The following is a 26,067-nucleotide window of genomic DNA, read 5'->3' as shown; positions in this document are numbered from 1 at the left end:
CTCTCTGATACCTACACAACACTGCACTCACACCCTCCCTGACTGACGCCTACCCAACATTGCAACCTCACACTTCTGACTAATGCCTACACAACACAGCAATCTACACCTCCCTGACTGATCTCCACACAACACTGCAATCTCCCCCTCCCTGACTGATCCCGACACAACACTGTAATCTCCTCCTTACTGAGCAATACCTACGCAACATTGCACTCACCCCCTCCCTGACTGATCCCTACCAAAACTGCACTCACCCCCTCCCTGACTAATCCCTCCACAACACTGCCATCTCCCCTACCGGACTGATCACTATCCAATACTGCAATCTCCCCACCCTGACTGATCCCTACCCATAACTGCACTCACCCCTTCCCTGACTGATTCGTACCCAACACTGCAATCTCCCCCTCCCTGACTGATCCCTACCCAACACTGCAATCTCCCACTCCCTGACTGATCCCTATCCAACACTGCAATCTCCACTCCCTGACTGATTCCTACCCAACACTGCAATCACCCCCTCCCTGACTGATCCCTATGCATCACTGCACTCACCCCTTCCCTGACAGATCCTTACCCAACACTGCAATCTCCCCCTCACTGACTGATCCCTACCCAAGTCTGCAATCTTCCCTCCCTGACTGATCCCTACCCAACATTGCACTCACCCCCTCCCTGACTGATCCCTACCCAACACTGCAATCTCCCCATCCCTGACTGATCCCGACACAACACTGCAATCTCCCCCTCCATGACTGATCCCCACACAACACTGCAATCTTCCCCTTCCTGCCAATCACTACCCAACATTGTAACCTCCCCCCCTGATCCCTACTCAACACTGCACTCACCCCCTCCCTGACTGATTCCTACCCAACACTGCAATCTCCACTCCCTGACTGATTCCTACCCAACACTGCAATCTCCACTCCCTGACTGATTCCTACCCAACACTGCAAGCTCCCCCTCCCTGACGGATCCCGAACCAACACTGCAATCTCCCCCTTCCTGACTGATCACTACCAAACACTGCAATCTTGCCTGACAGATCCTTAACCAACACTGCAATCGCCCCCTCCCTGACAGATCCCAACACAACACTGCACTCACAAACCCTCCCTGACTAATCCCTACCCAACACTGTAATCTCCCACTCCCTGACTGATCCCTACCCAACACTGCAACCTCCCACTCCCTGACTAATCCCTACCCAACACTGCACTCTCCCCCTCCCTGACTAATCCCGACACAACACTGCACTCACCCCATCCCTGACTGATCCCTACACAACAATGCAACCTCCCCCTCCCTGACTAATCACGACCCAACACTGTCACCTCCCCCCCACTGATCCCAACACAACACTGCACTCACACCCTCCCTGGTTGAACCCTACAAAACACTGCACTCACGCCCTCCCTGACTGATCCCTACACAACAATGCAACCTCCCCCTCCCTGACTAATCACGACCCAACACTGTCACCTCCCCCCCACTGATCCCAACACAACACTGCACTCACACCCTCCCTGGTTGAACCCTACAAAACACTGCACTCACGCCCTCCCTGACTCATCCCTACCCAACACTGAAATCTCCCCCTCCCTGACTAATCCCTACCCAACACTGCAATCTCCCCCTCCCTGACTAACCCCTACCCGACACTGTAATCTCCACCTCCCCGACTGATCCCTACCCAACACTGCAATGTCCTCCTCCCTTGATTGATCCCTACCTAACACTGCAACCTACCCCTCCCTGACCGATCCCAACCCAACACTGCATGCACCCCCTCACTGACTGATCCCTATCCAACACTGCCATCTCCCCCTCCCTGAATGATCCCTACACAACACTGCAATCTCCCCCTCCCTGACTAATCCCTACCCAATACTGCACTCACACCCTCCCTGATTGATCCCTACCCAACTCTGCATTCTTCCCCTCCCTGACTGATCCCTACCCAACACTGCAATCTCCCCCTCCCTGACTGATCCCAACCCGACACTGTAATCTCCACCTCCCCGACTGATCCCTACCCAACACTGCAATGTCCTCCTCCTTGACTGATCATTACCCAACTCTGCACTCACCCCCTCCCTGGCTGTTCCCTACCTAACACTGCAATCTCCCCCCTCCCTGACTGATCCCTACCCAACATTGCAATCTCCCCTTCTCTTGATTGATCCCTACCCAACACGGCAAACTGCCCCTCCCTCACTGATACCTACGCAACACTGCAACCTCCCCCTCCCTGACTAATCCCTACCCAACACTGTAATCCCCCCTCCCTGACAGATCCCTACCCAACACTGTAATCTCCCTCTCGCTGACTGATCCCTACCCAACACTGTAACCTCCCCTCCCTGACAAATCCCTACCCAACACTGTCATCTCCCCCTCCCTGACTAATCCTTACACAACACTGTAATCTCCCCTGCCTGAATGATCCCTACACATCACTACAATCTCCCTCTCCCTGACTATTCCCTACACAACACTGCAATTTCCCCTCCCTGACTGATCCCTACACATCACTACAAACTCCCCCTCCCTGACTAATCCCTATCCCACACTGCACTCACCTCTCCCTGATTGAACCCTACCCAACACTGCACTCACCCCCTCCCTGACTGATCCCACCCCTACACTGCAACTTCCCCCTCCCTCTCTGATAACTATGCAACATTGCACTCACCCCCTCGCTGACTGATGTATACTCAGCACTGCAATCTCCCCCTCCCTGACTGATCCCTACCCAGCACTGCCATCTCCCCCCTCCCTGACTGATCCCTACCCAACACTGCAACCTCCCTCTACCTGACTAATCCCGACCCAACGCTGCAATCTCCCCCTCCCTGACTGATCCGTACCCAGCACTGCCATCTCCCCCCTCCCTGACTGATCCCTACCCAACACTGCAACCTCCCGCTACCTGACTAATCGCGACCCAACACAGTAATCTCCCCCTCCGTGACCGATGCCTACACAACACTGCAACCTCCCCCTCCCTGACTAATCCCTACCCAACATTGCAATCTCCCCCTCCGTGACTGATCCCTACCCAATACTGCAACCTCCACCTCCCTGACTAATCCCTACCCAACACTATAATCCCCCCTCCCTGACTGATACATACCCAACACTGTAATCTCCCACTTTCTCAGTGATACCTACACAACTCTGCACACACCACTTCCCCCCGCCCCCCCGGAAGGTTAGATCGCATGGAATCCAGGCGGCATTGGCAAACTGGGTAGACAATTGACTTGATGGTAGGAAACAGAGGGTAATTGTCAGACAAAAGGCCTGTGACTATTGGCGTACCTCAGCGGTCAGAGAATCATAGAATCCCTCCTCTGTGGATACTGGCCATTCGGCCCAACAAGTCTACAGGCCCTCTGAAGATTATTCTGCTCAAACCCATTCGCCTACTCTGTTATTCTACATTTACCCCTGACTAATGCAAGTTGCTTACACATCCATGAGCACTATAGGCAATTGAGCATTGCCAATTTTCCTGACCTGCATATCTTTGGACAGTGGGAGGAAACTGCAGCACCCAGAGGAAACACACGCAGACATGGGGAGAACGTACAAACTCAATTGGGGTTGCATAGTGGCTCAGTGGTTGGCACTACTACCTCACAGTGCCAGGGACCCGGGTTCTACCCCAGCCCCCGGTGACTGTCTGTGTGGAGTTTGCACATTCTCCCTGTGTCTGCATGGGTTTCCTCCGGGTGCTCCGGTTTCCTCCCACAATACAAAAATGTACAGGTCAGATGAATTGGCCATGCTAAATTGTCCATAGTGCTAGGTGCATTCGTCCAGGGTAAATATTGGGCAGGGAGAATGGTTCTGGGTGGGCTACTCTTCGGCAGGTCGGTGTGGACTTGTTGGGCCAAATGGCCTGTTTCCATACTGTAGGAAATCTAACCCTAACAGGATCTAACCCACACAGAGCATACTGTGAGGTTGGAATTGAACCCAGATCCACGGTGCTGTGAGGCAGCAGTGCTAACCACTGAGCCACTGTGCCACTGAGCTGGTCAGTGCTAGGCCCATTGCTGTTTGTTATCTTGATCAATGATTTGGATGAAAATGTTTTAGGCATGATTATTAAGTTTGCAGTTTACACTAAAATAAGTGAGGAAGGTTATCAGCAATTGCAACAGGGCCTTGATCAGCTGGGGAAATGGGCTGAGAAATGGCAAATGGAGTTTAATATAGACAAGGGCGAGATCTTGCATTTTGGAAAGTCACATCAAGACAGGGGTTTCATGGTGAATGGTAGGGCCTGAAGGAGTGTAGTGGGACAGAGAGACCTTGGATTCCAGGAACACGGCTCTCTGAACTCAGGCGACTGACTGTGTGGAGTTTGCGCATTATCCCCGTGTCTGCGTGGGTTTCCTCCGGGTGCTCCGGTTTCCTCCCACAGTCCAAAGATGTGCAGGTCAGGTGAATTGGCTATGCTAAATTGCCCGTAGTGTTAGGTAAGGGGTAGATGTAGGGGTATGGGTGGGTTGCGCTTCGGCGGGGCGGTGTGGACTTGTTGGGCCGAAGGGCCTGTTTCCACACTGTAAGTAATCTAATGTAATCTAATCTAATCTAATCTAAACTCATGGAGACAGGGCAGTGAAGAAGGCTTTTGGCACACTGGGCCCTTTACCAGTCAGGGCATGGAATATTGAAGTTGGGAAGTTCTGTTGTCGTTGTACAGGATGTTAGTGAGGCCGCATTGGAATATTGTGTTCAGTTTTGCCCACCTTGCTATACAAAGGATGTTATTAAACTGGAAAGAGTACAGAAGAAACTTACAAGGATGTTTTCAGAACTCAACTAGACAGATATAGAGAGAGGTTGGACAAGCAAGGACATTTTCTTTCGTGTGTAGGAGACTGAGGGCTGTCCTTATAGAGGTGTATCCTGATAGAGGTGTATAAGATCTTGGGAGGCATGGATAGGGTTAATGCACTCAGTGTTTCTCCAAGGCTTGGGGAATCAAGGATGAAAGGGCATCAGTTTAAGGTGAAGTGAAGATTGAAAGGGAACCTGAGGGACAATGCTTTTACCCAGAGGGTGGTACACATACGGAATGAAATACCAGTGCAAGTGGTCGAGGAGGATATATTTAAGAACATTTAAAATGCACTTGGACAAATACATGGAGAGGAACGTATTGGAAGCATATGGGCCAAATGCAGGGAAACGGGGTTAGTGCGGATGGACCAGTTTGGGCCAAAGAGCCTGTCTCCATGCTGTAGAACTCTATGATTCTATGAACATACCCAGCTGTCCCATCACCCAGAAGCGGCCAAAGCAATAGGAAAACGAGCCGGTACAAAGGTGAAACAGTCCTGCAGAATTTGGCAGGAAGCCAGCCTGGCCTTGCAGCGAAGGATTCCTGGTACAGGAGCTGTGGTGAGATGCCCATAGAGAACTGGGGAAGGATGCTGGAAAGCTCACTCCACTGCCGAGAGCCTCGAGGACCCCCGGCTGGGATAAGGCAGCTGGGATCTGGTCACCCCAGGGAAACCTACAGGCTGTGACCGAGCTAGCTCTCCGACACAATGAGCAGGACAGAACTTTGCAGGAAAATCTCACCCACATGGGACTACTCCAGTTACAATTGGGAAGAGCCCAATCCAGTGAAACGAGGGTCTCTGGGGATGGGGAGGCAGCCTCAGGTTACATTGACAATCTGGAAGGACAGTGTATGAGCTCCAAGCTGCTGCATGTGTCCTCGACAATTGCAACATGGAACAACACACATCAGGCTCTAGCAGGAGGTGCCAGGAGCAAATACAATCCCTAGGGAACTAGGACCCCTCCCAGAAAGGGATAATGTGTGCCTTTGGTGTTCTACCTCCCCAGGGAGATAATGACAGGCCCCACACTGACACATCCACACCCGCTCACAGATGGGGGCTCCCACTGCCTTGCTCCCAGGTAACTGCACCTTTTGCCCCCAGCCCTGAGCCACAGCCGAACACAGATTCCACGAATCATGTGGTTATGCAGTGTAAAGCAGCTTCTGGTCTACTCCGTACACAACAGCCATTCCAGGTACCCAGCTTGTGGGCAGCACCAAAAAGATCTCGTCTCTGGCCCAGATACATGTTTGGATGAGATCGACTGACAGTCTGTCATACACAGAGTGGATGTTGAGGAGCAAACCAAATGAACCGCCATGTGCCTTAGTCCAGCAGGCCATTCAGCCCTCCCTGAGGACCAACAGCTAGGGAGGGGCATCCTGATGAGATGAAGGAAGCGATCCTCACTGCTCGAGGGCAGGATAAGGCATATCCTGCACAGGTGCTACATAACTGCAGAACAACAACCAGATAAATGCCCCTCCCCTTCACAAATCAGCTTCACCCGGAGACTCTGGGTCCAATTTGTCTGGATTTTTGGGGCTATGACCTGCACCTCTCTTAGCGATGAGAAACAGGGCCCTAACCTTTGTCTCCCATGTCTCAGAAAGGAGGAGGGACACCTGGGATTCGACCCCTCAATCGCGCCCGTAATGAGGCTTGGGCTCTCTGCTGATTAATTGCTGAATACGAAATAGACTTTAGGGATTTCCACATTGTGTTACAGGAGCTCAGGGATCAGAAGCGATTGGTAGAGTTTCCCTGAGAATGGGTGCATGGATACCAAGCACCCTGCCTGGACTAGGGGTCATTTTCGGACTGCGATATTCCAGGAAGCCCACCAGGGAGAATTCCTCAGAAACAAAATTAAAAATGGGCTGTGACCAGGAGGGAAGGCTCCTCCCCCAGCATGTCCCTCACATACCAGGCTCTCACAATAGACTAGTTATTAAACTCACAGGGAATTCCTTGTTCACGAACATTTATCACAAACTGACACGAATCATAATGAATGTATCAGGGATACAATAATCAGAGTTGTGCCCTTCCCCATTAAAATAATCATGTTGCCAACTGACCCACAGGATAATGGGACAAAGGACAGGGCAATTTAAGGGAAAACACAGAACCCAGAAAAGTAATTAACAGACAAAGGAAAAGGGAACTCCTTAATGATTTAGCCACAGTATATGAGTCCACCCCCAGGGCAGGAGGGTTACCGGTCAGTTCGCTGACTTGGCTAATTTGGAGTATAAACTCAGGATCCTGACCCAACAACTCTCTAATAAGCCTGAGAAAGACTGAATACAGAAAACCAAGAGGAGACCATGGGACAACTCGTGGAAAATCAGGCTAACCATCACTTCGTGACCAAACTGGCGGGCACGCCAACACGATTAACCAGATTATCCACGGCCCAGACAGAGATTATGGTGAGCAGTAAAACCACACCCTGTGCAGTAACGGGATGATGGAACAGCTGAGGGAGGAGGTCAGGCAGGTCAGCCAAGGGAAAGTCCCATCCCGGGTGAGTGACAAACAGCATAAATATTTGTTCCAGGAGAACACCCACACCAATGTCTCTCACTGTCAATGACAGCAGCTCACCAAGGGCTGGGTTAATAACAGCTGTAAGGACACTCTAGGTGGGACACCTGGGCTTGGTGTGAGGGATTCCACTTAACCCAAGTGACCAAAGTTAGGATGAAGTCCAAATTATCGGAGTTGTATAATAAAGGTAATTGAATGGGCTACCATGATTACCTCCCACTTACTGTGGAGATAGAGGGAACATTGACAGGGACCATACTTATGTAAATGGGAAGGAACAGGTCATACCATGACATTCCCATAGCCTGTTATCCATGAATTCGGCTCCTCTCACATCGGCTGTGGTCCTAATTGCACTCACCTTTATATATCTCGGGATACCGGTGGTTAGGATTGCAGGCTGCAGCAGATGGGTACGATCATGGTGAATAATGCCTGGACACATCCCCAGGGGCTGGAAGGTAGATGGAACTCCCCAGGTGATCATCTCAGTTTCATTCATTTGCAGTGTTTGAGTGTTCCTGGCTGGGTCAGTATTTATTGCCTGCCCATAGTTGCCATTACGACAGATTGACCATGTTAACTTGCCCATTGTGTCAAGGGATATTCGGGCTAGCTGGAATAGCCATAGGAAATGCAGGGTTTCAGGGATATCATCGGGGGAGAGGGTCTGAGTTGGATTCTCTTCAGAGGGTCATTGTGGACTCAATGGGCCGAACGGTCTGAGTCTGTTCTATCAAGATTGTATGATATCAATAATCAGCTATAAGACTTAGGGGTGTAGGTTTGCTCGGTGATAGGTTTGATATCCAGACGTTTCGTTACCTGGCTGGGTAGCATCATCAGTGGCGATCTCCAAGTGAAGCCATAAGACCATCGGTTTGGAAAACGTACACAATGGCTTTTGCACAGACAGCTGGCTACTCTGACAACAAGCATAACCAGCTTTTAAAATTAGGTTTGTAATTTATTGCATAAGCTTCTTTCCTTTCCATTCAAGTGGATGAGTTGGGGGAGATGACACAAACACCTGGCTAAAACACAGATAGACAGCCAAGGTTTATTGGCCAAGGAAATCTCCCAAATCACAAAACCCACACACCAGACACAGCGCAAACACAGCATCATGTAAAAGGCAACAGTTATTCTGGACAGACGTATCTACCAAACAAATGACGGCCCAGACAGGAAGGCACCGGGTCCTGCTACACAAAGAAACTAACAGTAACAAACTATCCAAATGATTGGCAATGCTTCAAACTATTAATAGATTCTCCTAATTGGCCACAACGATAGAAAGTTCCTGAAAACCATTCAGAAATGAACAAAAACAGGGTTTATCTGCAGACTGATTGCCTGAATCTCTGGAGGCCTTCTGAGGAGACCAGCATGGCAAGAGACAGAGACCATCTGACAATCCAGAGAGAGAGAGGGTGAGAGAAAACAGTTTTGTAGACCCAGAGGCAGAACCAGAGAGAGAGAGGGAGGGAGAGGCTGAAGCAAAACCCAGGGGCATGGGAGAGAGGGAATGTGAAAATTCATTGAGAGAGAGAGTTAGAACCAACTGGAATAACGAGTATCACCCCTTCAGTCTGTCCATGTTTTAACTCCTCAGTCTTAGTCTGACTTCCCCTTCTCTCCCTCTCTCTTTTCCCTCTCTCTCTGTCCTTCTGTCTGTCTCTCTCTCACACACACTCTTTCTCACATTTCTCCCTCTCCCTATCTCCCTCTGCCCATCTTTCTCCCATCCCCCTTCACCATCCCCACTCTTTCCATCTCTGTCTCTTTTTCTCACCCTCCCTTTCTGTTTTTCGCTATTTCAGACCTGAAAGATCTCACCCAATTTTGTACCCCCTCAAAAATACTGTGCCCTGCATTTTCACTGTCCTCCCAAATTTATCCCCTTTCCCAAATATCTTCCCTCCCAAATAATTGCCTCACCAAATTAGCCCCCCTCAAATATTTTTCTGCCCCCAACATTGGTGTGAGCCCCACTCCCTGGGGCAGAGGGAAATGAGTGGAAAAGTGTGGAGTTGGAAAAGCACAGCAGGTCATGCCAGAACTCTCCTGGCTGACCTGCTGTGCTTCCCCAGCTCCTCACTTTGTAACTCTGACTCTCCAACATTTGCAGTCCTCACTTTCTCACGCAGGTAAATGAGTCTGAGTTGACTGACTGGCCTGTGGCTGTTTAAATGCACAGCAAGATCCCAGTCCCAGAATTATAGAAGGCTTGTACCACAGATGGAGTCCTTTCTGCCCATTACCCCCTCCCACAAAAATTGGTCTTAGTCCTGTTCAGGATCCTCAGGATTGTCCCCTGAATGGCCTCACTGATTATCCTTTCTGCGGAGACGTCTTCTCTGTGTTATGGTTCCGTTTGCCGAGCTGGGAATTTATGTTACAGACGTTTCGTCCCCTGTCTATGTGACATCCTCAGTGCTTGGGAGCCTCCTGTGAAGCACTTCTGTGTTGCTCCCTCCAACATTTATCGTGGTTTGTCTGTACTTCTTCCGGTTGTCAGTTCCAGCTGTCCGCTGCAGTGGCTGGTATATTGCATCTCGGTCGATGTGTTTGTGAAACACACCAACCTGGACCCAACATACCGGCCACTGCAGCGGACAGCTGGAACTGACAACCAGAAGCAGCAGAGACAAATCACTATAAATTCCGGAGGAAAGATCACAGAAGTGCTTCACAGGAGGCTCCCAAGCACTGAGGATGTCACCGAGACAGGGGACGAAACGTCTATAACACAAATTCCCAGCTCGGCGAACAGAACCATAACAACGAGCACCCGAGCTACAAGTTCTCTCACAAACTTTGAACACCTCTTCTCCATCCTGTCTCAGACTTTGCGTCTCATGCTGTCCCTCCCTCAATCTCTCTGTCTCTCACAGCAGCCCCACCTTTCTCCACCAACCCCAAAACCCCATAAAACAGTCCCCCGTCTCTGGCTGTCCCACTCCCCCCCTTTGTCTCCCAATCTCCCCCTTCCCATGGAGACCCACAGCTCCTGTGCTGGAGGACATGGTGCAGAGACGAACACACCTTTTGACTGACTGCTGTCATGCACAGAAAGATCCCACACTACAACCATTCCCCATCCACACACACTGTCCTTCTCCCTCCATATGTGTCCTTCTTCCTCTCCCTGTTTCTCACTGCCCATCTCTCTCTCTCCTCAATTTCTCCATCCCCACTCTCTCCATGTCTCTCTCTCTCTTTTTGTCACCCTCCCCTTCTCTTTTTCTTCATTTCAGACTCAATGAGAAAAGTACTTTTATGTCCCTTACACTAAACCCTCCCCACAGTCGGGGTAACATTCGGGAGAGACCAGGAAAAGGTTGATCCCCCGCATTAACTGTACAGCATCCAGCGACACAGAGACCAACTCTTCCCAATGTCCCATCCCCAGTCACTGGGACAGGGGTCTAGGGAGACACAGGGAGAGAAAATACAAGAGAGACAGAGAGATGGGTAGACACACAGTGAGAGGGAGGGAGAGAATAAGAGAAAGACAGGCAGGCAGAGGGTGGGAGAGAAAGTGTGAAGAACTGAAAAAGAGCAGGAGAGAGGCAGAGAGAGAAAGGGCGAGAGAGAGAGTAAAAACCGAGGAAGAGAAATACAATATCAGACAGATACAAGGGGGAAAAGGGGAGGCAAAGACAGGGAGTGAATATCAGACAGACAGCAAGAGAGAAATCCCAGGGAGAGATATAGGACAGAGAGAGAGAGGGGGGAGTTGCCGCAGCAGCAAAGAGCTGAGAGAGTGGAGTGGGGGGTGGGGTGGGGGGGGGGGGGGGGGGGCTGCTGCGATGCAATGAGAATGATTTGCAGACAAGAAAGGCAAGATCCCACAGAGCTGAGAGAAAGATGCAGAGAGAGATCAGCAAGGTGTTGGTTTTGTGGAAGATTGAATGATTAAACATTCCTGAAAAACATGATGGGGTGTGAAAGGGGCAGAGTGTTGGAGGGAGGGAATCTGCAGGGAAATGGCAACAGGGCAGAGATATGAAGGATGGTGTGAGATAGGGATTGAAGGAAAGATGTGGGAGAGACAGCTGGGAACACAGAAATATACATAGGAGCTCTCATGGAAGTGGGAAGCAGTGAGATGGGTGGGATCAGACTGTGCAGCTGCCCTATCTAGCATTTTGGGCCTTTGTCTCTCCTCAGTGTAGAGCTCGCATCTTGTGGTAAAATTCCCACAGACAGCCTTCATCCCACAATGTGTGTGTGTGTGTGTGTGTGTGTGTGTGTGTGTGTGTGTGTGTGTGTGTGTGTGTGTGTGTGTGTGTGTGTGTGTGTGTGTGTGTGTGTATGTGTGTGTGTTCACTCTCTCTGGTTCCAGCGCCTGTCTGATGATTCCGTATAGCAGAATAATTTGATTCTCTCTGTCTTTGCACTGTCCTGGTTTCAGCTCCCAAATCAAATGCTAAATCATTCACGATCCTATTGAAGAGTAGAGCAGGCTCGCGGGGCTGAATGGTCTCCTCCTGTTCCTATTTTGGATGGTCTTATGTTCTTAACGCTACCTCCCATCTCTTGGTCCCCACACTGGAGGTTATGACTCCACAAGGCCCTGATCTGTAGAGGGCTGCACTCTTCCGTAAGTCTCGGAGGGAACCAGCCTGATTTGGATTGGAGTTGCAGCCTCTCAGTGAGAAGTGAAATCTCCTCGAGATTCCCCTCAGTCTCTCACTGTCAGGTGGAGCAGGGCAGACTCGGGGAAGCAAACAGCAGGCCGGGTCTGCCATGTCCTCCAGCTCCATTTCAGAAGGCCACATGGGAGGGGCTTGTTTCCTTCATCAGCTTCCCGTGCTCTCCGTTCTGGGTTAGGGTGGGGGCCGAATGGCCTTGCTCCTGACTCTTATTGAGGTGCAGGCTGGCTATGGTTGGGTTATACAGGGCATTCCCCTGGAATGAAATCAGTTAGTTCAGTTGGCTGGACAGTTGGTTTATAATGCAGAGTAAAACCAATAGCGTGTGTTCAATTCCCACACCAGCTGGGGTTACCCTGAAGGACTCTCCTTCCCAACCTCTCCCCTCAGCTGGGGCATAGTGACCCTCTGATTAAATCCCCACCAGACACCGCTCTGTAATGAGGAGCTGTCCCATGCTCTGGTAAGACTACAGTGACATTACATTGGTTTGTACCTGGAGCACTGTGTGCAGGACTAGTCACTGCATTGCAAGAGGGATGTTAGTGTGTGGGGAAGGTTTACTGGATGAACTGGAAAGAACAGCACTCTCGTTAGCCCAGTTAAGCCATCCTGACAGATTTAGTGTCTTTGGAGACTGTAAATATATGGCTTACTCGACAAACAGAAGGCTGCCTGCGACTGTGAATGTATTCAGCATTCAGAAGCCTGTGGAGACGCTGTGTAACTCACGCAGGGGGCGGTCACGTGACATTCCGTTTCGCGCCCGGAAGACTGCGAGGCGGTCATGTGACGTTGCGTGAAGCGCCCCGGAAGCGGGCCGAGGAGGCCACGTGACGTTCCGTTTCGTGCCCCGGAAGCGGGCCGAGGAGGTCACGTGATGCTCCGTTTCGCGGGCAAAAGAAGCTCACGTGCGGTCAGATATCCAGGAATGCGAGGAGGCGGGGAATGGTGTCAGATAAACAGCCAATGAGAAGATAATTCTACCTCAGTGTTTGTATGACGTTTTTTATTGTATAAAAGACTGGGGCAGGGATAGAACGAAGTTTTACTTTTTGAACTGGCACACTTGGTAGTTTAGTGGTGCTGGAAGGACACAGCAGTTCAGGCAGCATCCAAGAGCAGCGAAATCAACGTTTCGGGCAAAAGCCCTTCATCAGGGATAAAGGCAGTGAGCCTGAAGCATGGAGAGATAAGCTAGAGGAGGGTGGGGATTGGGAGAGAGTAGCATAGAGTACAATGGGTGAGTGGGGGAGGAGATGAAGGTGATAGGTCAAGGAGGAGAGGGTGGAGTGGATAGGTCGGAAAGGAGATAGGCAGGTTGGACAAGTCCGGACAAGTCAAGGAGACAGTGCTGATCTGGAAGTTTGAAACTCGGATGAGGTGGGGGAAGGGGAAATGAAAAAGCTGTTCAAGTCCACATTGATGCCCTGGGGTTGAAGTGTTCCGAGGTGGAAGATGAGGCGTTCTTCCTCGAGGCGTCTGGTGGTGAGGGAACGGCGGTGAAGGAGGCCCAGGACCTCCATGTCCTCAGCAGAGTGGGAGGGGGAGTTGAAATGTTGGGCCACGGGGTGGTTCGGTTGATTGGTGCAGGTGTCTCGGAGATGTTCCCTAAAGCGCTCTGCTAGGAGGCGCCCAGTCTCCCCAATGTTTGAGGAGACTGCATCGGGAGCAACGGATACAATAAATGATATTAGTGGATGTGCAGGTAAAACTTTGATGGATGTGGAAGGCTCCTTTATGGCCTTGGATAGAGGTGAGGGAGGAGGTGTGGGCACAGGTTTTACAGTTCCTGCGGTGGCAGGGGAAAGTGTCAGAATGGGAGGGTGGGTCGTAGGTGGGTGTGGACCTGACCAGATAGTCGCAAAATGTCAGTGTCAAGTCGGTCGTCACTAATGGAGATGGATCAAGTCGGTCGTCACTAATGGCACTGACATTTTTTGCAAAGCCACTGACTCCCACAGCTACCTGGATTACACCTCTTCCCACCCTATCTCTTGCAAAACTGCCATATTCCCAATTTCTCCGCCTCCGCCGTATCTGCTCCCAGGAGGACCAGTTCCACCATAGAACACACCAGATGGCCTCCTTCTTTAGAGACCGCAGTTTCCCTTCCCACGTGGTTAAAGATGTCCTCCAACGCATCTCTTCCACATCCGCAAGCTCTGCCCTCAATCCCCACCCCTCCAACCATAACAAGGACAGATCGCCCCTGGTGCTCACTTTCCACCCTCCAAACCTTCGCATAAACCAAATCATCCGCCGACATTTCCGTCACCTCCAAAACGACCCCACCACCAGGGATATAATTCCGGCCCCACCCCTTTCCGCCTTCCGCAAAGACCGTTCCCTCCGCGACTACCTGTTCAGGTCCACACCCCCCTATGACCCACCCTCCCATTCTGGCACTTTCCCCTGCTACCGCAGGGACCGTAAAACCTGTGCCCACACCTCCTCCCTCACCTCTATCCAAGGCGATAAAGGACTCTTCCACATCCGTCAAAGTTTTACCTGCACATCTACTAATATCATTTGTTGTATCCGTTGCTCCCGATGTGGTGTCCTCTACATTGGGGAGACTGGGCGCCTCCGAGCAGAGTGCTTTAGGGAACATCTCTGAGACACCCGCACCAATCAACCAAACCGCACCGTGGCCCAACATTTCAACTCCCCCTCCCACTCTGCCGAGGACATGGAGGTCCTGGGCCTCCTTCACCGCCGTTCCCTCACCCCCTGTCGCCTGGAGGAAGAACGCCTCATCTTCCACCTCGGAACTCTTCAACCCCAGGGCATCAATGTGGACTCAACAGCTTCCTCATTTCCCCTTCCCCCACCTCATCCTAGTTACAAACTTTCAGTTCAGCACTGTCTCCTTGACTTGTCCGGACTTGTCCGACCTGCCTATCTCCTATTCCACCTATCCACTCCACCCTCTCCTCCTTGACCTATCACCTTCATCTCCTCCCCCACTCACCCATTGTACTCTATGCTACTCTCTCCCCACCCCCACCCTCCTCTAGCTTATCTCTCCATGCTTCAGGCTCACTCCCTATTTTCCTGATGAAGGGCTTTTGCCCAAAACGTTGATTTCGCTGCTCATTGGATGCTCCCTGAACTGTATGCTCTTCCTGCACCACTAATCCAGTATTTGCTTTCCAGCATCTGCAGTCATTTATTTTACCACACTTGGTAGTTTGTCAGGGACAAAAAATGTTTAGACCCAGAGCTCTGAATGCTTTATCCACTTCATGTTTAAAATAAATTAAGAGTGTGAGACTGAATATCTTCTCCTATTGCTTCATTTTAAAGAACACGCAGGACCCGGCTCACACATAGAAGAAAATAAGTTGGTAGATTGAGCCAAAAGTCTTACAAGACACAAAGACCAATTCACCTGAAACAGCAGCTGGATTTTATATTCATGAGCACCCAATAAGATTGGCTAGTTTACATACACACACACACACACACATATTCTCACTCTCTCACACACACAGAGACATGGTCTCACTCTCTCTCTCTCTCTCTCTCTCTCTCACACACACACACACACACACACACACACACACAGACAGAGGCATGGTCTCACTATCTCACACGCACACAGAGGTATGGTCTCTCTCTCTCTCTCACACACACACACACACACATATTCTCACTCTCACACACACAGAGACATGGTCTCACTCACTCTCTCTCTCTCTCACACACACGCACACACACAGACAAAGGCATGGTCTCACTATCTCACACGCACACAGAGGTATGGTCTCTCTCTCTCTCACACACACACACACTTACATACACAAAGGACCCCGCCACACATAGGCTCTCTCTCACTCACAGACACACGCTCCCTCAAACACAAACACAGACACACTCTCACACACACATACAGACACTCTCTCACGCACATACATACACACACTCTCATTTACACACACACTCACACACACACGCACTCTTATTCTCTCACACACCCACTCACTTTCACGCAAACAGACACACTCTCTCTCACACACTCTGTCTCTCACACACTCGCAGACACTCTCTCTCACACACAGACATTTTCTCTCACACAAATACTCACAGATAGACACACAGACACACGATCCCTCAAACACACACAGACACACTCTCACACACCCTTGCACACACAGTTACTCTCTCACACACATACACACGCAGACACACGCTCCCTCAAACACACACAGACACACTCTCACACACACACATAAACACACAGTTACTCTCTCTCACAGACACATACACATGCTCCCTCAAACACACATAGACACACTCTCTCTCTCACACACACATGGACACACACTCTCTCTCTCTCACACACACACTGACACACACTTTCTCAAACACACAGACGCTCTCTCTCACACACATAAATACACAGTTACACTCTCTCTCACTCAAACATACACACGCAGACACACGCTCCCTCAAATATGCATAGACACACTCTCTCTCAGACACACGGACACCCACATTCTGTCTCACACACACTGACACACACACTCTCTCTCACATGCAGACACACTCACTCTCACAAACAGATGCACACAGACACACACTCTCTCTCACACACATACAAACTCTTTCTCAAACAAGACACACTGTCATACATACACAGAGAGACACACAGACACATACACACACAGACACACAGACACACACACACATAGACACACAGACACATTGTCTCTCACACACAGACACACTCTCACACACACAGACACACACAGACACACTCTCTCTCACACACATACACACTGTCTCACACACCCTCACTCACACACATGCACAGAGACACACACCCTCAAACACACACCTAGCCACACAGTCTCAAATGAACATGCACTTTCTCTCTCACGCACACATATACAAAAACACAGAGATACACATGCATCCACTCTTTCACACATACAAACACGAGCAGTTTCTCTCTCTCTCTCTCTCTCTCTCACACACACACACACACACACACACACACACACACACACACATACACACAGACAGCTGTAAAGGCATGGTTGAGGTATTGCTGGAGAAATGATTTCTCTGAGTACTGAACCCTGATCTCACATGATGACTGCTCCAGGGAGACAGACAGCAGCTACAGATGACTTGTTGGATCTTCCTGTGCATCACCTCTTGCATCGACAGCGTTAGTCTGTTTGGGTGCCTGCTTTTCTAAAACGTATCCAAGCAACAAGTAACAATAGATTGATGAAGCGTTTTCCCCCAAACCATGTTTCAGACACCTGCTGCTGTTATTTTTCACTGATTGTTTAAAATAATCTGAATCTTCTGAAATGGGGAGTGGATTCCATTTAAAATTACGACACCAGAATGCCTCACGGACCCTAACGAAATGATGAGCAAATAACATCTGTTCCTTTCTATCCTGTACCACCTCAGATAGTTCTCCATCAATCCCTCAGAAAGTGCTCCCTCAGTACCTCAGATAGTGCTCCCTCAATACTTAAGAAAGTGCCCCCTCAATATCTCAGAATGTGCTCCCTCAGTACCTCAGACAGTGCTCCCTCAATACCTCAGATAGTTCTCCTTCAATCCCTCAGAAAGTGCTCCCTCAGTATCTCAGAAAGTGCTCCCTCAATACCTCAGATAATTCTCCATCAGTAACTCAGATAGTGCTCCCTTCAGTACCTCAGAAAGTGCCCCTTCAATAGCTCACATAGCCCTCCCTCAGTACCTCAGATAATGCTCGCTCAATTCCTCAGATTGTGCTCCCTCAATACCTCAGGTTTTTCTCCCTCAGTACCGAAGAAAGTGCTTCCTGAGTACCTCAGAAAGTGCTCCCTCAATGCCTCAGAAAGTGCGCCCTCAGTAGCTCAGAAAGTGTTCTCTCAATACGTCAAAAAGTGGCCCCTCAATAGCTCACATAATTCTCGCTCAGTACCTCAGAATATGCTCCCTCAATTCTTCAGATAGTGCTCCCGCAATACCTCAGAAAGTGCTCCCTCAATACCTCAGATAGTGCTCCCTCAGTTCCTCAGATAGTGCTCCCTCAATACCTCAGAAAGTGCTACCTCAATACCTCAGAAAGTGTTCTCTCAATACCCCAGAATGTGCTCCCTCAGGACCTCAGAAAGTACACCCTCAGTAACTCAGAAAGTGTACCTTCAGTAACTCAGAAAGTGCTACCTCAGTACTTCAGAAAGTGCTCCCTCAATACCTCAGATAGTTCTCCCTCAGTACCTCAGAAAGTGCTCTCTGAATACCTCAGAAAGTTCTCCCACAGTACCTCAGAAAGTGCTCCCTCAATACCTCAGAAAGTGCTCCCTCAGTACCTCAGAAAGTGCTCACTCAATACCTCAGACAGTGCTCCCAAAATACCTCCAAAAGTAGTCTCTCAGTATCTCAGAAAGCGTTCCCTCAGTTCCTCGGAAAGTGCTCCCTCAGTACCTCAGAAAGGGCTCCCCAATGACACTGAAAGTGCTCCCTCAATACCTCAGAAAGTACGCCCTCTATACCTCAGATATTTCTCCCTCAATACCTCAGAAAGTGCTTGCTCAATTTCTCAGAGCTCCCTCAATATCTGATAGTGCTCCCTCAGGTCCTCACACAGTGCTCCCTCAGTACCTCAGAAAGTGGTCACTCAATACCTCTGAAAGTGTTCCCTCAATACCTCAGAAGGTGCTCCCTCAGTACCTCAGAAAGTGACCCTTCTATGCCTCTGAAAGTGCTTCCTCAATACCTCAGACAGTGCTCCCTCAATACCTCAGAAAGTGCTCCCTCATTATCTCAGATAGTGCTCCATCAATTCCTCAGATAGTGCTCCCTCAATCCCTCAGCCAGTCCTCCCCAATACCTCAGAAACTGCTTCCACAGTACATCAGAAAGTGGTCCCTCAATACCTCAGCCAGTGCTCCCCAATACCTCAGAAAGTGCTCCCTCAGTACCTCAGAAAGTGCTGCCTCAGTACCTCAGAACATGCTCCCTCAATACCTCAGTCAGTTCTACTCCGATACCTGAGAAAGAGCTCATTCAGTACCTCAGACAGTACTCCCTCATTACCCCAGAAGGTGCTCTGTCAATACCTCAGAAAGTGCTCCCTCAGTACCTCAGAAAGTGCCCTCAATACCTCAGAAAGTGCACGCTCCTTACCTCAGAAAGTGCTCCCTCAATATCACAGATATTTCTCCCTCAATACCTCAGTCAGTACTCCCCCAATATCTCAGATAGTGCTTCCTCAGTACCTCAGAAATTGCTCCTTCAATATCTCCGATAGTGCTCCATCAATTCCTCAGATAGTGCTCCCACAATCCCTCAGCCAGTCCTCCCGAATACCTCAGAAACTGCTTCAACAGTACCTCAAAAAGTGCTTCTTCAATACCTCAGCCAGTGCACCCCCAATACTTCAGACAGTGCACCTTCAGTACCTTAGAAAGTGTTCCCTGAATACCTCAGAAAGTGCTCCCTCTGTACCTTAGAAAGTTCTCCCTCAATTCCTCAGAAAGTGCTCCCTCAGTACCTCAGAAAGTGCTCCCTCAGTTCCTCAGAACATGCTCCCTCAATACCTCAGCCAGTGCTACTCCGATACCTGAGAAAGAGCTCATTCAGTACCTCATACAGTGCTTCCTCACTACCTCAGAAAGTGATCCCCCAGTACCTCAGAAAGTGCTCACTCAGTACCTTAGAATGTGCTCCCTCAATACCTCAGCTAGTGCTCCCCCAATACCTCAGAAAGTGATCCCTCAGTACCTCAGAAAGTGCTGCCTCAGTACGTCAGAACATTCTCCATCAATTCCTCCGTCATTGCTCCCCCAATACCCTAGAAAATGCTCCCTCAGTACCTCAGACAGTGCTCCATCAGTACCCCAGAAAGTGCTCTGTCAATACCTCAGAAGGTTCTCCCTCAGTACCTCAGAAGGTGCTTCCTCAATACCTCTAAAAGTGCTCCCTCTGTACCTCAGAGAGTGCTCATTCAATAACTCTGAAAGTGCTCCCTCAGTACCTCAGAAAGTGCTCACTCAATACCTTAGAAAGAGTTCCTTCAATACCTCAGCCAGTGCTCCCCCATTCCTTAGAAAGTGCTCCCTCAGTACCTCAGAAAGTGCTCCTCAATACCTCAGAAAGTGCACCCTCCGTAACTCAGAAAGTGCTCCCTCAATATCTAAGAAAGTGCTCCCTCAATATCACAGATATTTCTCCCTCAATACCTCAGTCAGTGCTTCCCCAATATCTCAGATAGTGCTTCCTCAGTACCTCAGAAAGTGCTCCGTCAGTACCTCAGAAAGTGCTCCCTCAATACCTCAGAACGTGCTCCCTCAGTACCTCAGAAAGTGCACCCTCAATAGCTCACATAGCTCTCCCTCAGTACCTCAGACAAGGCTCATTCAATTCCTCAGATGGTGCTCCCTCAACATCTCAGATTGTTCTCCCTCAGTACCTCAGAAAGTGCTCCCTCAATGCCTCAGAAAGTGCTCCCTCGCTGCATCAGAAAATGCTCCCTCAGTAGCTCAGAAAGTGCTCTCTCAATACCTCAAATAGTGGCCCCCAATAGCTCACATGGTTCTCCCTCAGTACCTCAGTTAATGCTCCCTCAATTCCTCAGTTAGTGCTCTCTCAATACCTCAGAAGGTGCTCCCTCACTAGCTCAGACCGGGCTCATTCAAAACTCCAGTAAGTGCTCCCTCAGTGCCTCAGAAAGTCCTCCCTCAGTACCTCATAAAGTGCTCCCTCAATACCTCGGATAGTTCTCCCTCAGTACGTCAGAAATGGCTCACTCAATAACTCAGAAAGTGCCCCCTCAGTACCTCAAAATGTGCTCACTCAATACCTCAGACAGTCCTCCCCAATACCTCAGAATGTACTCCGTCAATACCTCAGAAAGTGCGCCCTCTATTCCGCAGATATTTCTCCCTCAATACCTCAGAATGTGCTTGCTCAATATCTCAGATAGTGCTCCCTCAGTATGAGAGAAAGTGCTCCCTCAGGACCTCAGACAGTGCTCCCTGAGTACCTCAGAAAGTTCTCCCTCAATCCCTCAGAACGTTCCCTCTCATTACCTCAGTCAGTGCTCCCCAAATACCTCAGAAAATGCTCCCTTAGGACCTCAGACAGTGCTCCCTCAGTACCCGAGAAAGTACACTGTCAATACCTCAGAAAGTGCTCCCTCAGTACCTCAGAAAGTGCTCCTCAAAACCTGAGAAAGTGCTCCCTCAATACCTCAGAAAGTGCTCCCTCAATATCTAAGAAAGTTCTCCCTCAACATCACAGATATTTCTCCCTCAATACCTGTCAGTGCTCCCCCAATATCTCAGATAGTGCTTCCTCAGTACCTCAGAAAGTGCTCCCTCAGTACCTCAGAAAGTGCTCCCCCATGTCTAAGAAAGTGCTTCCTCAATATATCAGATATTTCTCCCTCGATACCTCAGATTGTGCTTCCTCATTATGTCAGAAAGTGCCCCCTCAGTCTGTCAGAAAGTGCTCCCTTAGGACCTTAGACAGTGCTCCCTCAGTACCTCAGAAAGTGGACCTTCAATACCTTAGAAAATGTTCCCTCAATACCTCAGAAGGTGCTCCCTCAGTTCCAAAGGAAGTGCTCCCACAATACCTCAGAAAGTGCTCCCTCAATACCTCAGACAGTGCTCCTTAAATACTTCAGAAAGTGCACCCTGAATATCTCAGATAGTGCTCCATCAATTCCTCAGATAGTGCTCCCTCAATCCCTCAGCCAGACCTCCCCAATACCTCAGAAACGTCTTCCAAAGTACCTCAGAAAGTGCTCCCTCAATACCTCAGCCAGTGCACCCCCAATACCTCAGACAGTGCTCCCTCAATACCTCAGAAACTGCTCCCTCTGTACCTCAGAAAGCGCTCCCTCAATACCTCTCAAAGTGTTCCCTCAGTACCTCAGAAAGTGCTCCCTCAATACCTCAGCCAGTGCACCCGCAATACTTAAGACAGTGCTCCCTCAATACCTCAGAAAGTGCTCCCACTGCACCTCAGAAAGTGCTCCCTCAATGCCTCTCAAAGTGTTCCCTCAGTACCTCAGAAAGTGCTCCCTCAATACCACAGAAAGTGCTCCCTCAATACCTCAGAAAGTGATCACTCAGTACCTCAGAACATGCTCCCTCATTACCTCAGCCAGTGCTCCTCCAATACCTCAGAAAGTGCTCCCTCAGTGTACCTCAGAACGTGCTCACTGAGTACCTTAGAAAGTGCTCCCTCAATACCTCAGCCAGTGCTCCCCAATACCTCAGAAAGTGCTCCCTCAGTACCTCAGAAAGTGCTCCCTCAGTACCTCAGAAAGTGCTGCCTCCGTACCTCAGTCAGTGCCCCCAATACTTCAGAAAATGCTCCCTCAGTACCTCAGACAGTGCTCCCTCATTACCCCAGAAAGTGTTCTGTCAATACCTCAAAAAGTGCTCCCTCAGTATCTCAGAAAGTGCTCCCTCAATATCTAAGAAAGTTCTCCCTCAATATCGCACATATTTCTCCCTCAATACCACCGAGAGTGCTCCCCCAATATCTCAGATAGTGCTTCCTCAGTACCTCAGAATGTGCTCCATCATTTCCTCAGAAAGTGCTCCCTCAATACCTCAGAAAGTGCTCCCTCAGTACCTCAGAAAGTAATGCCTCAATACCTCAGATAGTTCTCCCTCAGTACCTCAGATATTGCTCCCTCAATACATCAGAAAGTGCCGCCTCAATAGCTCACATAGCTCTCCCTCATTACCTCAAATAAGGCTCGTTCAATTCCTCTGATAGTGCTCCCTCAATTCCTCAGAAAGTGCTCCCTCAGTTGCTCAGAAAGTGCTCTCTCAATACCTCAAAAAGTGGCCCCCAATAGCTCACATGGTTCTCCCTCAGTACTTCAGTTAGTGCTCCCTCAATTCCTAAGATAGTGCTCCCTCAAAACCTCAGAAAGTGCTACCTCAATACCACAGAAGGTGCTCTTTCAATACCTCGGAAAATCCTCCCTCAGTACCTCAGAAAGTGCTCCCTCAATACCTCAGAAAGTGCTCCCGCAGTATCTCAAAAAGTGCTAACTCAATACATCAGACATTGCTCCCCAATACCTCAGAAAGTACTCCGTCAATACCTCAGAAAGTGCGCACTCTATTCCTCAGATATTTCTCCCTCAATACCTCTGACAGTGTTTGCTCGAAATCTCAGACACTGCTCCCTCAGTACATCAGAAACTGCTCCCACAGTCTGTCAGAAAATGCTCCCTCAGGACCTCAGACAGTGCTCCCTCAGTACCTCAGAAAGTGCTCTCTCAATCCCTCAGAAAGTGCTCTCTCAGTACCTCAGAAAGTACTCCCTCAATGCCTCTGAAGGTGCTCCCTCAATACCTCAGAACGAGCTCCCTCAATACCTCAGACAGTCCTCCCTCAGTACTTCAGAAAATGCTCCCTCAGTACCTCAGACAGTGCTCCCTCAATATCTCAGATAGTGCTCCCTCAATCAGAGACAGAACTACCTCAATCCCTCAGCCAGTGCTCCCCAATAACTCAGAAAGTGCTCCCTCAGTATCTCAGAAAGTGCTCGTTCAGTACCTCAGACAGTGCTCCCTCAATACGTCAGAACGAGCTCCCTCAATTGCTCAGATATTTCTCCCTCAATGCCTCAGAAAGTGCTCCCTCTATATCTCAGATAGATCTCCCTCAATATCTCAGATAGTTCTCCCTCAATACATCAGAAAGTGCTCCCTCAGTACCTCCGAAAGTGCACCCTCAGTACCTCAGATAGTTCTCACTTAGTACCTCAGAAAGTGCTCCCTAAATATCTCAGAAAGTGCTCCCTCAGAACCTCTGAAAGTGCTCCCTCAGTACCTCTGATAGTGCCCCCTCAATACCTCAGATAGTGCACACTCATTACGTCAGAAAATGCTACCTGAAGACGTCAGAAAGTGCTCCCTCAATACCTCAGCCAGTGCTACCTCAATACCTAAGACAGTGCTCCCTCAATACCTCAGAAAGTGTTCCATCAATACGTCAGAAAGTATTCCCTCAATATCTCAGAGGGTGCTCCCTCAGTACCTCCGAAAGTGCTCCCTCAATACCTCAGAAAGTGCTCCCTCAATACCTCAGCCGGTGCTACCCCAAGAACTCAGACAGTGCTCCCTCAATACCTCAGAAAGTGTATCCTCAGTACCTCAGAAAGTGTTCCCTCAATACCTCAGAAAGTGTTCCGTCAATATCTCAGAAAGTGCTCTCTTAGTACCTCAGACAGTGCTCGCTGAATACCTCAGAAAGTGCTCCGTCTGTACCTCAGAAAGTGCTCACGCGGTACCTTCGAAATTGCTCCCTCAATACCTCTGAAATTGCTCCCTCAGTGCCTCAGGAAGTGCTCCCTCAATGCCTCAGAATGAACTCCCTCAGTAGCTCAGAAGGTGCTCTCTCGATACCTCAAAAAGCGGCCCCCAAAAGCTCACATTGTTCTCCCTCAGTACCTCAGTTAATGCTCCCTCAATTCCTCAGATAGTGCTCCCTCAATACCTCAGAAAGTGCAACCTCAATACCTCAGAAAGTGCTCCCTCAGCAGCTCAGACAGTGCTCCCTCAATACCCCAGAGGTGCTCCCTCAGTGCTTCAGAAAGGCCTCCGTCAGTACCTCATAAAGTGCTCCCTCAATAACTCGGATAGTTCTCCGTCTGTACGTCAGTAAGTGCTCCCTCAATACCTCAGAGAGTGCTCAATCAATACCTCAGACAGTGCTCCCCCAATACCTCAGAAAGTACTCCATCAATACCTCAGAAAGTGCATCCTCTATACCTCCGATATTTCTCCCTCAATACCTCAGAAAGTGCTTGCTCAATATCTCAGATAGTGCTCCCTCAGTACGTCAGAAACTGCTCCATCAGTCTGTCAGAAAGTGCTCCCTCAGGACCTCAGACAGTGCTCCCTCAGTACCTCAGAAAGTGCTCTCTCAAATCCCTCAGAAAGTGCCCTCTCAGTACCTCAGAAAGTGCTCCCTCAATGCCTCTGAAGGTGCTCCCTCAATACCTCAGTACGAGCTCCTACTATACCTCAGACAGCCCTCCCTCAGTACCTCAGACAGTGCTCCCTCAATACCTCAGAATGTGCTCCCTTAATACCTCAGATAGAGCTCCATCAATTCCTCAGCCAGTGCTCGCTCAATACCTCTGAAAGTGCTCTCTCAATACCTCAGAACGAGCTCCCACAATTCCTCAGATATTTCTCCCTCAATGCCTTAGAAAGTACTCCTTCAGTATCTCAGATAACTCTCCCTCAATATCTCAGATAGTTCTCGCTCAATACATCAGATAGTGCTCCCTCAATACCTCTGAAAGTGCTCTCCCAATATCTCAGAATGTTTTCCCTGAATACCTCAGATAATTCTCCCTCAGTACCTCCGAAAGTGCTCCCTCAGTACCTCAGATAGTTCTCCCTTAGTACCTCAGAAAGTGCTCTCTAAATATCTCAGAAAGTGCTCCCTCAGAACCTCAGTAAGTGCTCCCTCAATACCTCAGATAGTTCTCCCTCAGTACCTCAGAAAGTGGTCCCTCAGTACCTCTGATAAAACTTCCCCAATACCTCAGAAGGTACTCCACCAATACCTCAGAAAGTGCGCCCTCTATACCACAGATATTTCTCCCTCAATACCTCAGAAATTGCTTGCTCAATATCTCACATCGTGCTCCCTCAGTACGTCAGAATATGTTCCCTCAGTCTATCAGAAATTGCTCCCTCAATGCCTCTGAAGGTGCTCCCACAATACCTCAGAATGAACTCCCTCAGTACTTCAGACAGTGCTCCCTCAACAGCAAAAAAGTGCTCCCTTAATACCTCAGAATGTACTCCCTTAGTAGCTCAAAAAGTGCTCTGTCGATACCTCGAAAAGCGGCCCCCAATAGCTCACATTGTTCTCCCTCAGTACCTCAGTTAATGCTCCCTCAATTCCTCAGCAAGTGCTGCCACAATACCTCCGAAAGAGCTCGCTCAGCAGCTCAGACAGTGCTCCCACAATGCC

Source organism: Chiloscyllium punctatum, chromosome 18 (assembly GCF_047496795.1).
Source record: "Chiloscyllium punctatum isolate Juve2018m chromosome 18, sChiPun1.3, whole genome shotgun sequence".
Taxonomy (NCBI): Eukaryota; Metazoa; Chordata; class Chondrichthyes; order Orectolobiformes; family Hemiscylliidae; genus Chiloscyllium; species Chiloscyllium punctatum.
This window is presented reverse-complemented; position numbering follows the sequence as displayed.